Consider the following 16,536-nt stretch of genomic DNA (forward strand, 5'->3'; position numbering starts at 1 on the left):
TGACAAATCCCAAGCCTACCACAAGCCTTAACTTGACAAACTGAGCTCCAATTAACAAGGGCTATTTTTTTACTCCCTCCAGAAGATCCCCATATAAATTGTCTGACAATGCTCTCAATCTCATCACAAATTCCTTTCGAGATCCTTAAAGATTGCATAAAGTAGCTAGGAATAGAGAGCAAAACCAATTAAGCTAGTGTAACTCTACTAGCTAGAGATAACTGCCTTGCATCCCATCTATGTAGCCTCGACTTGACTTTTTCCACCATGAATTTAAGAGAACTAATAGTAACCCTTATTATGAAAGAGAAGAACACCCAAATACGAACCAATATTCTGAATTGCTCAAAATCTAATTCCTTAGCAACTTTCCCCACAGACTGCAAGCCCAAATCGTCACCATCTTTTAAATTCAGCTTAGTCGTCTTAATTTTCTTAGCTTGAATTTTCAAATCCACTAAAGAATCCTTATGGCCTGTATTAATAACATTAAAATTCGGGCCTTCCTCCTATAAAACATGACCCACAGATCCATTTATAAGCCCAGATGCCTCACCAGCCCTATTTTTATTAACAAAAGGAACAATCCCTTCTTTGGTATAGTCCACCGGTAAGACTGCCTCACCTACCTTTTCTTTCCCCAGTAAACGCACCACTATCCCTTCATTATTATTAGTTTCCTTAGCAACTCCTCTTGAAATCCTATCTTCCCATAAAACCAGATTCTTTTTCATATTCAAGACCAAAAATCTCGACCCCAATCTAACATTTTCTTGATTTTCTCCCTTTTGATTTCGCAAATCCCTCTAGACCCTCCGAGATTTCTGCTCCACCGCCATCCACAGTCTGAACATCGGTCCCTCGCCCCCAATCATCAAATCTACCACATCCATTTTTCTATTGACTTCCCTGGTCACGGTGTTTTTTTTTACTGCCAATAAAGTACACTAATCCTTAAAATGGCCATGTTTCTCATATGAAAAACAAATAGTCGGTAAGGCTTTACAGTTGACCTTTTGCATCTCTCTGTTCACCATAACTCGGGAAATAAGAGGTTTATCAAGATCAACGAACACACCATTCTAGCAAAACAACCTATTGTTTTTCTATCAGTATTAAGGTCAAACTTGACCACCTTATCCACCAAGCCTCCAACTTCTTCTAGAATTCTCCTTTTATACATGAATCCTAGTAGACCTGGTAACCTAATCCATGCTAAAACCATACTTGGGTAAGATTTCATGGGACTGAAGTACTTTTTCCATGGCTGAACAATGAGATATTGTCCGTATATAATCCAAGGCCCTTGCGAAAGAGCTTTGTTATAATCCTCAATGCATTGAAGTTTAGCCAAAAAATAGTCATTCTTTATATCTATTAGATGGAATAGTTTGGTTGGGCGCCATAGACTACTAATTCGATTGAATAAGGTTGCGTAACCAATATTCCGACCCAATAATTTCGGCACTACTGTAGTCTCCATACCCTTGAATAGGATTTGTTGAATACATTCTGAAAATTCAATAGTCAGGATACCGTTAACCATAGACTTTTTAACATCACCTTCCAGAAATTCAAGATCTTCATCACAATTCTTACCAAGAGATTTAAGATTTTCATTTTGATTTTGTTCCCTTTTTCCAATAAACATCTGCTTCCAAGAGATCTTTGCTGGCGAATCTGAGCCCTTTGACGGTGTGTCCAAATCCTCTAGCATTTCAACATCCTTAACCCCACTGTCTTCTTTAAACCTGACTTTTATCGTTTCCTGATCATCGGCCGAACGAGATTTAAAAGCACTTACAACTTTCAGAGAAGACATTCATATAAATTAACATAAAATATGTTTAGTATTGCTTTTAAGAAGCTCAAATATACAATCTATTTTTATAATTATATTTTAAAAATTGAAAAAACTTTATTTAAATTAGAGTCGGGCTAGCTCGTGGACAATAACTCTTTGACCAAGTCAGTTAGTAATAAGATCTCTTCAAAGTTTGAGCTATTCATTCAATACCTGTTAAAATCAGAATTGAACAAGTATTTTTTAAAATAATTTAATTAGAAAATTATATTGAAATTCGATTTATTTATACTAAACAAATAGCTCAAATTTACCTAATTACTATAAAAGAAGTAAATAACATTTTTTTAAAATTTTGAAATTAGTTATATTTTTATAAAATTTTGAATTATTAAATGATTTTTTAAAAATATTATACTTTTTAAGGGACTTTGTTATTGAAAATATAAAAATTTTTAAAAATATTTTTATGCATTTTTAAAAAGTAAAAAACAAATTAACAATAATAGTAAACATTGAAGGTTAAAAATTTATTTAATTTATTTATAATTTTATTATGAGACAAGAATATCAAAATTTTTAAATAAAGAATTACAAAAAAACAATATCTCAAAATCAAAATTAAAAATATAGTAGCTAATATTTAAAACTTACAAATACCTTGCAAATATTAAAGTTAAAAAAAAAAACTTGTTTGAAGGAAATTAAATAAATAAATAAAGGGAACCATTATAGATTTTGTTGGTGACAATGGAGGGTTGAGTTTGTTAATCAACAAATGGTCCCAAATGATCATAAAACCAAAACAAAGGTGTTCAATGTTTTCTAGTTATTTTTCTGACACAAACTACAAACATATTTTTTTTTATATTTATGGGATTAAGCTTTTTACATATATTCTTAAATTATACTTAAAAGGTTAAAAAGTAAATAAAATATGTGATAAAATTTCAATTTACTTATTGAATAAAACTTTTTATATGTTTGTATATTAAATAATTAGTATTTTTTACACGAGTTTGAATATATAGTTTGTTTAGATATTGTATTAATTCAGAAGGTTTGAATTTGAAGTTAAAACAAGAAATTGGTTGCTTAATTGTCTTTTGCTTCCATGAATAGGAATAATATGAAATTTTGTGTTCTAGAAGGGATAATCCTCCTAAGGAATAAATTCCTTTTACTATTAACCAAACAAATACTTTGGCTAAATATGGATATTTTAAATTTCTCAAGAACTTTGGTTAATCCAATTAATAGTAATAATGGTGTATTAACAAAGGGCTTTTATGAGGGTCACCAAAGGTCAATAAAATACAAATCCAACTTCTTCATTCTTTTGCTTTCTATTTTAAGCTACCTTTTCATTATATTTTCCAACTATTCCAATGTGACTTTGTTGTTGGTTGGCAAATTAAAAATATGTTGAATTTTAGTATTAAATTTATTAGAAAATTATTTAGTATATTAAATATAATTATATTATTTCATACAAATAAATCTTAATTTTTAAAAATAATTTTTTTAAATAAATAGATAGTTTTAGAGAAAAGTTAAGCTTATATTTGAATAAATATAATTAAAAGAAATGAAATGAAAAATTGCACAAAACCAAGGAAAGCGAAGAGTTCTTAATTGAATATAATAATTTGAATATCTCATTTTAAAAATATATAATTTATTTTAAATATATATATATATATAATAACATACTTATATTATTCAATATTTCTTTTTGCTGAAAATTTTGTATTAAATAAAAAATTACTATAATTATCAAATACATTTAATACCTATCGAAATAAAATAAGCAATTTAATTTATAGTATTTGAAATTGAACACATAAAATCAACTTAAGCAACTATAATTTTCGTGAATAAACAATAATGTGGTGAAAAGGGAAAACAAAGCTACGAAAAATATGGCCATGTCTTAGTAGACCATTGGTTGAATTATAAAATATATAAAATATATAATGTTGATAAAATTATAAGATATTTTAAAAACTCAATAAGTATTTATAATTAATTCCAAATTTTAAAAATTCTAAAAATAATTTTTAGAACAATATTTAAAATTTTTAAGTCAACCAATTGAGAATAGACTTTGTATTTATCTTTTGCTCTTTCCACCGCATCAGTGTTTACAAATGTAAATATTAGTTGTCATATTCAATTGTTCTTATCTGATCATGTTTTAATAATATAAAGATTTAAATTATTTCGTTTAATTTGAAAGGGATCAAATTACTATTAGCATAATAATTTATTCGCAAAAATATGTAAAGCCATCATTAATCACCCTTGTTTTCTTAAGTTATAATAGTACATGGATTAAACTACTTCATTTATTTTAAGAGGAATTTAATTGTTTCTAACCTTATAGCGTAAGGATCTCTCAAAATAAATTGATAATTTAGTTCCTATTGTTGATGCACGATATCTACAAGGGAGAAGAGGACTGGTGCAAGGATGATCAGTTCATCCACGTTGGGGCCGAGAGTTGAAAAGGTTGAAGAGTGTTGAGGTGAATGGAGAGAAGATGAGAGGGATGATGGATTAGCCTCTTTGGATTTATTGAGAGGAAATTAGAGAAAATCCCTCAGAATGCATCCATTAATATCAAGTAGTCTAATAGAGAGTTCAATCGAGTAGTTAAGGATGGATAGTCCCTCCGATAAGGGAATGAATTACACGGGTGGTTAGACATCGGATGATATAAGGCATAGCATTGTTCTTGGATCTCTTTGGTTAGCTCTTGTGCTGCCACACACCCTAATCAGGGTAAGAGTATAATACTTGTTTTGTAGAAAAAGTGAGTAAATAAACATAATTGATGACAAAAAAATAATTATTTTCGTTAATAAACTATAGAGTGAGAAACAATTCAATCCATGTTTATTTATTCCATATAACATTCAGCAAATGAGGAAAACTAAAGCAACGTTGTCTTTTTGTTAATAAACGATAATATGGCAAGAAAGGATAAATGTAGCTGGTGAAAAACATAGCCACGAGTAAGTGCACAATTGATTGGATTTTTCTAAAAAACCTCAAAAATTAAAAATTGTAAAAAAAAATCATATATTATTAATAAAATTATTAAATATTATAAAATGCAAAAAATATAAAATATAATTATTACCAAAATTTCGAAAATAAATCTAAAAACATTCTATTAAAAATATTAAAAATATTTCAAAAAGCTTTCTTTAGAGAATTTTTTAAACATTTTAAATTTTTTAAAAAAAATCTGGAAATACTAATGAACTTTAAAACACATACCCGAAGTTTTATAATTTTTAGAACATTGTATAATTTGTTTTTTTTTTTTGAATTTTTAAAATTCACCCAATCGAGAATGGCACGTGTATAGATGTTTTCACAATTACATTTATTTACTTTTTCTCATTACATCAACTTTTATAAATATTAATGGTGTTTTCAATTATTTTTATTTACTCACTTTTGAATATTATAAAAATTAAATCATCTTATTTAATTTGAAACAATGGAAATTATTAACAATAATTATTCAGTTAATATTAATATTAATTATTTTTTTGGTGAAAAAGTAAATACAACTCAAATGTTAAACATTAAAGGGGATCTTCAATCAACGGTAAATTTATTTTTTTATCTCGTACGGTTTTAATGATTTTGTCTGTGAATTTATTATTCTCTGGTATTTTAAAAACTTCAATAATTTATTAACTTTCCTTACCAATCCAGAATAACTGAATTAATTCACCTATACAAAGATTTGTTGGATATTTATTCCTTACAACTTCAAAAGCTTTTTGAGGTAAATTTAAGGTTAAAATCAACAGAATTGTTAGTTGTATGATATTCTAAATATTGGATAAGGTGTTGGTATTCATCACGCATTTAATTTTGGGTAAAATAAAAATAAATACTCAGGCATTAATGGATTTGAAGAAAATCACGCTGAAACTATAAATTCAACCATCTAAAAGTACAATCTTAATAAAATTGTTTATTAAAAGTTGCAACAATAAGTTTGTCGAACTCATTATTACCCCGTTGAATTTTAACTCGATTCACATCGGTATTATTGTCAGTGCCGTAGAATATTAGTTCGAGTGTGTTGAAGCGCATTATCCTCCTATTTAAGGGTTGGAGTAAGACTATGAATAATTATATATATTCTTTTATTTTGTCGATTATAAATTTGTAAAAAGGACGAAAACCCAAACTATAATATAATTATATTATGGCAATATAAATATACTGATATTTTGTGGAGAAATTTTTTATAAATCTAAACCATATAATTTTAGTATCATCATTTAAAAATCATAATGTTTTACGATTTTTCTTTCTTTTGGCAAAGATCCATTTAATTCGTAAAGATTATTATTATTTTTTCAAAATTTAAATATTAGGGCTTTCAAGCCAATGCTGAAAGTGGTAGAGATTAAATATAAAGGTGTAACAAATGGATTTGCACATTATGGTAAGGTCACCAACTCTCTTTTATTTCTCTGAAGTGTAGTTTGAAATTATAAATTAGTGGGTCATATGAATAAAATCAATAAATAATGTTATGTTGATAGTTAAATATTTGGAACCCAATATTTATATTCCATCAATTCCCTCTATATAAAAGGATGAATTCCCTTAATGCTTAGATTTTATACCCTTTATTTCTTCTTTTTCATGTAGATATTAATGTTTAAATTCCTATCTTCCCTGTTAGGTATTTTTAAAAAAAAAAAATACTAAGGAGAATGGCACAGAAATTTTTTTCTCCATACAAGTTGTTACGTTTTGATTTTTTAAGCTGAACTTTGACATCCTATTTTTCTAAATATATTATGGATATAAATTTAAAAATCATATTAGTGCGAGCTACAACTATTAATGCTACTCGCAACTTTAATAAAAATTAAGGTAAAAAGATTTGATGTCTAAAGAGTTTGATGAAAATAATAGTTTTATTTGTACACTTTATTGTATACCTTTTTAACTTCTTATTTTAGAAGGATTGTATTTTCATGCCATTTGTTGAAGGGTATTATTGTTAAAATGATGATTACTCATTGCTTGTATGTAGACTTGTCCATGGGTTGAGCTGGGATACGGTCCTGTTCCAAAAATAAAATTCAAGCCTAGACTCATTTTTAGCCAACTTAACTTGTCTAAAAAACTCATTTCACTATTTAAAATTTAATAAAATATAAAAATATTTTTATATTACTATTCTATATTTTTATAATTAAATTTAAATTTTTTAAATATTTTTTACTATTTAAATTGATTTCAAATCGAGTAGACTACTCGACCCATGGAGAAATCTACTAGTATGTTGCCAATGGACCATCCTGCAAGGCTTAAGCTTTGGGCTTAAGACATGTTGTATCGGGCTTAAAAATTACATATGTAAAAGGTATCTAACTATTAATACAACCCACCAACTCGGTTCGGAAACTATAAGAATGTCCTTTCGTAATTAAAATAAGTAATATTATTTGAGAATATTTTAGTCTTTTCATTTAAAAAATTAATAAAATTATGCATATGTGGAATTTGAACTCATGTAAATTGCATTAATAAAATATTTAATTTATCATTCAACTAAAGTTTTATTTTAATATTTTTATACATTTTAATTTTATTATGCATGTTTTATTACCTCCATCAGTTATGTATCTATGCTATTAATAAAACCATGATTGAGTTGGTGTCACCCTCAACCAGGTCACTAACTCAATTAAGAAATTATGAGACTGCCATTTTATAATTAAAATAAGTAATATTATTTGAGGGTATTTTAGTTTTTTCATTTAAAAAAAACCAATAAAAATATCATATGGTGGAATTGTAACGACCTGATTTTATGCAATGTCAAAAAATGCTATTTCGGGACCTCATTTCTGTAAATCGAGTCTGTAAAGGTAAAATAGGAACAATTACAAAGTTAGTATAAAAATATATTAAAGAACAGTTAAGTAATTTAACCGAGAAAATAATTAATTAAAGTTTAAGGACTAAATTGTAAAGTACCAATCACTATTGAGTTTTAATTTATAAAATGCTTGAGGACCTAGATAGCAATTATCCAAAGACAGAAATGATTATTATACCATTGTTTTTCATATTGATAGTGGAATATGAAGATGAATTCTGATTAGAATGAATTATAATTAAATTAAATATAAATATGCCTTAGTAATTAATTAGTCATACTTAATTAAACTAATTAAGCTACTAATTATACTATATATATTAAACTAAGTGGAATAAAAAATGAAAGCATCATCTTCCTCCACCGTCTACCATTGAAAGAAAGAAAGCTTCAAACTTTCACATACGTTGAGCTATTAATTTTGAAAGGTAACAAAACTATTTTCTTGAAATTTTTATAGATTCTTGATCATGACAGCTTCAATTAGCTAGTCCATGTATCAATTTATTCAATTAATTGATATTTAGCAAGTTACCATTATAGTGAAATTGATGGTTTTGAGCTTAATTTGAAGAAATTGATGGTTAATAAGCTTAGATTTTGATAAGAACTAAATTAGAAACTAAATTAAACTTTTTAGATAACTTTGTAAGATTAGGAACTAAATTTAATAAATTGAAAATTGTCATGAAATTATGATATAGATGAAAAGTATAAGGTCCCTAATGAAAGAATGTGAAATTGGATTTTGATTCAATGTTAGATATTGAAAAATATGAGTAGCTCGAATATAGAGATTAAATTGAGTAAAATGGAAAATATGTTAGCTATGTATTTTAATGTGTTTTGGATGTAATCCGATATTGTTCTTATTATTGAATTATAAAATGTAGCTAAAGATGATGTCGAATCGTCGCAACTGAGTTCACAACTCATTTTATTATTGATTGAATTTTAGGTGGTTCCTGTAACGCCCCCTTACCGAGACCGTCACCGAGTCGAGCACGAGGCATTACTAAACTTATTTGAGCACTTAAACAAATTCAGACAATTTATATCATACTTTCTAGACAAGTTGTCCAACTGCATCACGGTCGCTAAAAAAATCATATCTTGAGTTACAAAACTCGAAATCCAAATACGTAAATTTTCCCCGAATCTATACTCATATATCTACTTACTAATTTTTTTTCTAGAATTTTTGGTTGGGCCAATTAGTACAGTTTATTAGTTAAAGTCTCCCCTGCTTTAGGGTTCGGCTACTCTGACCCCTGTGCACTACAAATCAAATTTCTCCCTGTACAGAATTCAAATAATCATGCCGTTTGTTTCTCTTAAAAATAGACTCAATAAGGAATCCATACATATATATTATGACTCCTAATTATTTTTACAAATCAGAAAAGGGGAGCTCAAAATCACTCTGACCTTATCTCACAAAAATTCAAATATCTCCTGATATGAAAGTCTTTTGCTTACACCGTTTCTTCTATGTGAAACTAGATTCAATAAGATTTAATTTCATATTTTATTCAACCTCTAATTAGATTTTCATAATTTATGGTGAATTTTCAAAGTCAAACTACTGCTACTAACCAAAAACTATTTTAGTACAAAATATTGTTAACTAGTTTATAACATCTTTACTTCAATTCATTTAAACTCTATACATGCCATATAAATCTTTAAACATAAAACAAAAACTACCAGAATTGATCTGGATAGTGTGCTTTGTTGTGTTGATCCGATCTACCAACTTCTCTTCAATTCAATCTACATAAAAATATCAAACACACACAAGTAAGCTTATTGAAGCTTAGTAAGTTCATAGGTTTAAAAGTAATGCTTATCAAACATAATATTTCCAAACAATACCAAAACATTTACTAAAGTTTCCTACCGTTCACAACCACTGTTATAATACTTCACATAGTTGAGCTCAACATTAACAACTACTCAATCTCTTTCATTTGGTTCACTTCTCTTGTATTTCTTATTATCAAATTAGGAAACGGCTTATGAAATTGAGTATGTCGTTGTTCAGTGTCACGATTCATAAACTCAGTATGGTTTTCCTCATTGAAATACCATACCTACATTTTACAACTCGGTATGGGAAATGCCATACCTACATTTCTTAACTCAGTATGGATTTGATAATACCATACCTACATTTCACAACTCAGTATGGATGATACCATACGTACATTTCACACTTTTCCATGGAAAAATCATAGTCTTATCCATCAATTCATCACATGTCTCGTTACGAACGTACTCAATTCCTCCGTTTTTCCTAATTTGCATTTTCCATATTTATTCTTTCATTAACAAAATTTTCACAATCCCACAACAAATTCATATATAATAGCACATTATATCATTCAATCATTCACAAATAAACATCTAAATTCAACCATATGAACTTACCCGGCTAATTTGTAGGAGATATTAAAATTTAGGGACTATTCCGCAACTTTTTCTTTTCCTCGTTCTCCTTTGGATTCTTGATCTATAATATAAAATATTTCCACTCATTAGCATTTATTTGATTTCTATTTCTCTTCACAATTTATACTCTTCAACTTTCAAAATTTCACTTTTACCCCAAAATTTTTAGTTTTTACAATTTAGTCCTTACTCAATTCACCCATCAATTGAACCAATTTTTCTCAATTAACACTTTATTTTATCATTATAAACTATTTCAAAACCTTTGACATTCTGAATTTCAACACTAACCTTCAATTCACAACTTTTTCACAATTAGGTCCTAAATACAATTTTCTATCAAAATCACTTAATAAAACCACCTTAATATGAAATTAGAACTTAAATTTCATAATAAGTCATCATAAAATTCCCTTACCCATCCAGGTAACTTCCAATTCCACCCATAAAATCAAAAACTAATGAATTCTATAAGTTGACCTAATTGTAAAAGTCATAAAAACATAAAAATATCAAGAAAAAGCATGAATTAAACTCACATTATGTAAAAATATGAAAAACCAGCTTCCTCCAGACCTTCTATGGCGTTTTGGCTGAGAAAATATGAAGAGATCTCTAGATTTTTCAATTTTGTCCTTATTTTATATGTTAAAATTGTGAAATTTCCAATTTTGCCCTTATTTCCCTTATTTTTCTGCTGATTTTCTTGCCCTTTCTGTCCAGACTATTCACTTTTAGGCTTAATTTCCCTTTAAATCCTCTTTATTTTAACACTTGAGCTATTTAATTCTTCTAGCAAATTTTGCATTTGTTACAATTTAGTCCTTTTTATTTAATTGACTATCCAAACGTTAAAATTTCTCAACCAAACTTTAATACAGCTAAATGACACTTCATAAATATTTATAAAAATATCTATAGCTCAATTTTCAAATATGAGGTCTCGATACCTCATTTTTGACCCGTTTGACCTAATAAATTCTTTTAATTCACCAAATTCACCAATTCACAAATTCTTCTAAATTCTTACTTGACTCATAAATATTTAATTACTATTTTGTTAAATCTCACTTGTCAGATTTAGTGATCTCAAATCACCATTTCCGACACCACTGAAAATTAGGCCGTTATAGTTCCCAGTCTTGATTGGGTCGGTGCCGCGAGAGCTCGGTCAAGCTTTTATTTTTCTTTTAAGCATTACTATTTGGCATTTCAGTATTCTATGATGTTATGGTATTTGTGAAGATTATGTGTTTAATTAATTGTTGTGAAGGATATTATGTGATGAATGGTTCGTTTTGACTGCGTTATGATAGTAGTAACTTTAGTATTGGTGATATAACTCTCTGAACTTGTTCTGGACGTCTAGACCGGGTTTAGGGTATTACACATGCACCTAAAATGTAAATAACACACGAATGTGTGAGACACACTGTCGAAACCATTTTTTCAAAAATTTTAGATTTAAAAAAAACAGGGGATCGATTTTTTTTTTGAAAATAAAACGTGGAGTCGTCACCAATCCTTTTTTGTTTAGGTGTGATCGGATCACCTAGAAATTTGGTTATTTTAATAAAATATTTCTTTTTACCAAGACAACGATTTTGGTTTTATGAAAATATGAGAAAACGGGTTTGGGAGTCAGTTACGTATGAGGAAGGATTAGCACCCTCATTACGCCCAAAATTGGTACCAAATCGATTAGATACTGTCCTTATGTCTAAAATTTAAAAATGTCTTTGAAATGTGGTTCCTTTTAATAACATTTGAATAACCCGAGTTGGTCGTCAAAATCTTCTTGTTTCAAAGGAATATAGCATCACATCCAGCACGATAGGACACGGTCCTTTATACCCTCGAAAACACGATAAATTCTGACTTTCAAAAGTTTATAAGTTGGAAACCGCAAAAGGATGTCCAAATATTTAGTCTAACGAGAAAATCGAAACCCAGCACAGTAGGGCATGACTCCTCGAATTTCCAGATATCGGACATTGCCTTATTTTTGAATTTAGAGAATCATGAGTGAAATTCTAAAGGAATATTTGATTATTTTGAAAAAACAGAAAATCGCAACCCAGCACGATAAGGCACGATTCCCTGAATTGCCAAACATCGAGTATTACCTTCGTTTCGAAGAGTTTTTAAAGATATGAGTGAAATTCCAAAGGAATATTCGATTGTTTTGAACAAACGGGAAATCGCAACCCAGCACGATAGGGCACGATTCCCGAATTGACAAACATCGGGTACTGCCTTCGTTTTAAAGAATTTTTAAAGACATGAGCGAAATTCTAAAGGAATATTCGATTGTTTTGAACAAACGAGAAATCGCAACCCAGCACGATAGCGCACGATTCCCGAATTGCCAAACATCGGATATCGCCTTCATTTTAAAGAATTTTTAAAGACGAGTAAAATTCTAAAGGAATATTCGATTGTTTTGAACAAACGAGAAATCGCAACCTAGCACGATAGGGCACGATTCCCGAATTGCCAAACATCAGATATGGCCTTCGTTTTAAAGAATTTTTAAAGACATGAGCGAAATTCCAAAGGAATATTCGATTGTTTTGAACAAACGAGAAATCGCAACCCAGCACGATAAGGCACGATTCCCGAATTGCCAAACATTGAATATCGCCTTTGTTTTAAAGAATTTTTAAATGAATAGGTATAAAATTAGCTTAAAACGTGTCAATTTTACTTGAGATAAAACGAAACTAATTTTAAAGATTGGGACCTCATAAAACCACATTTCGTAAACCAAGTGGAAAACTACAATATGGGATTATATGCACATGAGATACAATCAATTAACGAACTAAAAATTAAGTATAACTAACAAAAAAACATAACCCGACTACGATCATGCATAGGAAATAATTGATATAATAATGCAATGACGAAAATGACAATATAACAATTCAATACAACCAAAACAATACACATAATACATAGCATGAACCAAAACAATACACATAGTACATAGCATGATATAAAATGGTCAATGCAAGACGTAAAAAAGAAGAACATAGCAATTAGAAGCTAATGTGCCATAACAATTTTAAAATAATAACGAATAAATGGACCCATAATATATAGGTTGAAAATTTGTATCGAAACTTGGGATATATAATTTTGAAACATATATTATAGAATAAAAAATTGAATCAAGCTACATGTAAGATATTTTTAAAAAACAAATTCATTTGAAAATTGATAAAGTACAAGATAACTTAAATAATATATAATATGAAAGGATAATAAAATACATGATGAGATATAATACACAAAATAGATTTACAAAATATATATACATAGATAACTTTGAAAATAATCATTTGTAAAAAATATAGAAATACATAAGACATTAAGTTAATTTTATAATAAATTATATAATAGTTTTAAGAACGTACTTTTATATATATATATAAAGAAAACTATGTGTATAAAATACATAAATTTAATAATATATATAGATCAAACATAGGTGTCAATAAAAATATATATAATAATAATTTAAAAGATATATTATGTAGGACTATATAATAAAACACAATAATAAATTTAAAAGAAAACATATGTATAAAATAATATAAGGTTAACAATATATATGAAATAAAATTTTTAATATAAAGTATAAATATATATGTATAATAGTGTAAAAAAAAAACATTTACATGAAGTAGTATACAAAATGTGAAAGTATAGTTACCCAAATTACAATAAGTAAATGATACAAATAAGACGATAAATACAACTAAATAAACACAAATAAAATAAAATAAAACATGAAGTGAATCTAAAAAACCTAATTGAAATCACATAAAGAAAAGGGCCTAATTGAAATCACATTAAAATAAAAAGGATAATTTACAAAGAAAGTAGAGCATAAAAATAAAGGGGCTAGCGCGTCATACACGCAAATTCGTAGGGACCAAATAGGGGAATAGCCCTAATCTCAAAATGTCACACTTAAGCACAAACTAGAATGCAAACATACTCAAATTACAGGGCCAAAATTCAAAAATGAAGTAAAATAAATAGTATGAGATTAAATGCCCATGTAAAAGAGAAGGACGCATCGCGCAAATATTCCCTCCCCACAACATCCTAGGGTAGAGGATCGGGTCGAGTCGGATGGTTACTGTACGACACCATTTCGGTGCCATTGATACGGGCTCAGAACGGCACCGTATTTTGGTCCTATAAAAGGGCTAAAATTAGGCCACTTAACAGCAATACCCTAGCTTCCTTTTCCTCAGCCGACTTCAATGTAACCCTAGCCCATCTTATTGCTCAGCCAAACCCCAAAGGCTTCCCTAGGCACCGATGCGCCACAACGAACGACGACCAACACTTTCGGATTCTAAAAGGGTGGCTTTTAGCCTAGAGATCCTATTCGAACTTCGATTTCAGCGAAGTGAAAGGGGAACGATGGCCAAACACAAGGCATTATCCTTTTTTATTTTCTTTTTTTGAATATAAATAAGGGAAAATCGGAGGAAATAAGAAAATGAGTCGGAAACGGGGATCACCTTTGAATTTTGGCTGCTTTTTCTTTGTATTCAATATGTGAATAGTGTCTGTATTGCCTAAAAAATTACAATGAACAAATCCTTTTGTTTTATAGCCGAAAATGATAGAAAAATAAATAAAAATACCAAATTCTTTCTTTTCTTTCGTATTGGATATATGATGCTGTTGCTCGTTTGTTTTTTTTTTGCAGGTACGAGTGCATGGCGCGTGTACGGGGGTGGTGCTGAGGCTTGGCGTGAGGCGTACGGAGGCGTACGTGGTGGTCGTACGGGGCTGAAGGCGCATGGAGGCTGCTGTTGCGGCGCAAAAGGAAGGGGTTGAGCTAGGGTTTCTGGAACTGTTGGGGAGATGGGCCTATTGGGTTTGTTCTGATTTAGGTTTTAATATTAGTTTGGGCTTGTAATGGATATTGCGTCATGTAATTGGGTCAAAGCCTGTAAAAGTACATTTAATGGACTGTTATAATAATTTTATTATAATAATTTTTTTGGTTTTGTGTTTGCACGGGCCCGGGCCAAAATTGGTCATTACAGCTGCCCCTCTTTGCTCATTGTTGTGTAATGAGAATGGAGCAAAGACTATAAAAAAGGCCAATTTTGGTCTGGGCTGGCTGAGTTTCGGCTCTTCTTGATGCTTCTTTCCTTCAAGTATCTTCAATGTGCTTCACCGCAACATCAGAGAGGTATGGTTCGTGTATTTTCATCCTGCTTTACTGCAGCTTCAGAGAGTTAAGGATTGTGACTTCGATCTACTCTATTGGAGACGAGATCCGCAATTTTTAGCCTACTCTACTACAACTTTAGGGAGATAGGATGGTGGCTTAAATCTGCTTCACTGCAACTTCAAGAATACAAGATTCGCCGTTTTCGATCTGCTCCACTACAGCTTCAGGGGAACAAGATCTACAATCTTCAGCCTACTCCATTACAACTTTAGGGAGATAGGATGGTGGCTTAAATCTGCTTCACTGTAACTTCAGGAAGACAAGATTCGCCGTCTTTGATCTGCTCTACTGCAACTTCAGGGAAACAAGATCTACAATCTTCAGCCTACTCCACTACAACTTTAGGGAGCTAGGATTGTGACTTAAATCTACTTCACTGCAGCTTCAGGAAGACTAGATTCGCTATCTTCGATCTGCTCCGCTGCAACTTCAGGGAGACAAGATCTGTAGAATCGGTTTCATAGGCCTATGCGTATGTCAAATAATTAGGATGCTATGATTGAAATGAATCAAGTGTTCTTAACTAGATGTGGTGCTTATGTCAAATAATTAGAATGCTATGATCGAAATGAATCAAGTGCTTCTAACTAAATGTGGTGCTTATGTCAAATAATTAAAATGCTATGATCGAAATGAATCAAGTGCTTCTAACTAAATGAATGATCATGAATGTAGAAATGTTATGAGAGTAATTCCTTTTTAAACGCTTAAGGTATCATTGCTCATAGTTCTATCATTGATGCGCTATCGCGTCTTCCTGCTTAGCCATTATATTTGACAGAAAATTTGAAGAAATAGTCACAATTTGGACTATTTTTTCAATGTTTCCCACTTTTGAGCCTGGTTAGTTCTGACTACTGGCCTTGTTTCAGGTCCTTGTACTATTTAGAAACCTTCTAGAGTAATATGCATAACTTCTTTTGTATGAATATTATAAGTCCAAAAATCGTGATTTCAACAAAAATGCTCGAAAAAGATTATCGTAATGGACAAGATGGAATTTTATTGAGTAAAACTCGAAGTGAATACATTAAACAGGATAGCAAGTCTGCTAAGGCACAAAATAAAATGAGAAAAAAAAAGGTG

Source organism: Gossypium hirsutum, chromosome A01, assembly GCF_007990345.1.
Source record: "Gossypium hirsutum isolate 1008001.06 chromosome A01, Gossypium_hirsutum_v2.1, whole genome shotgun sequence".
Classification (NCBI taxonomy): domain Eukaryota; kingdom Viridiplantae; phylum Streptophyta; class Magnoliopsida; order Malvales; family Malvaceae; genus Gossypium; species Gossypium hirsutum.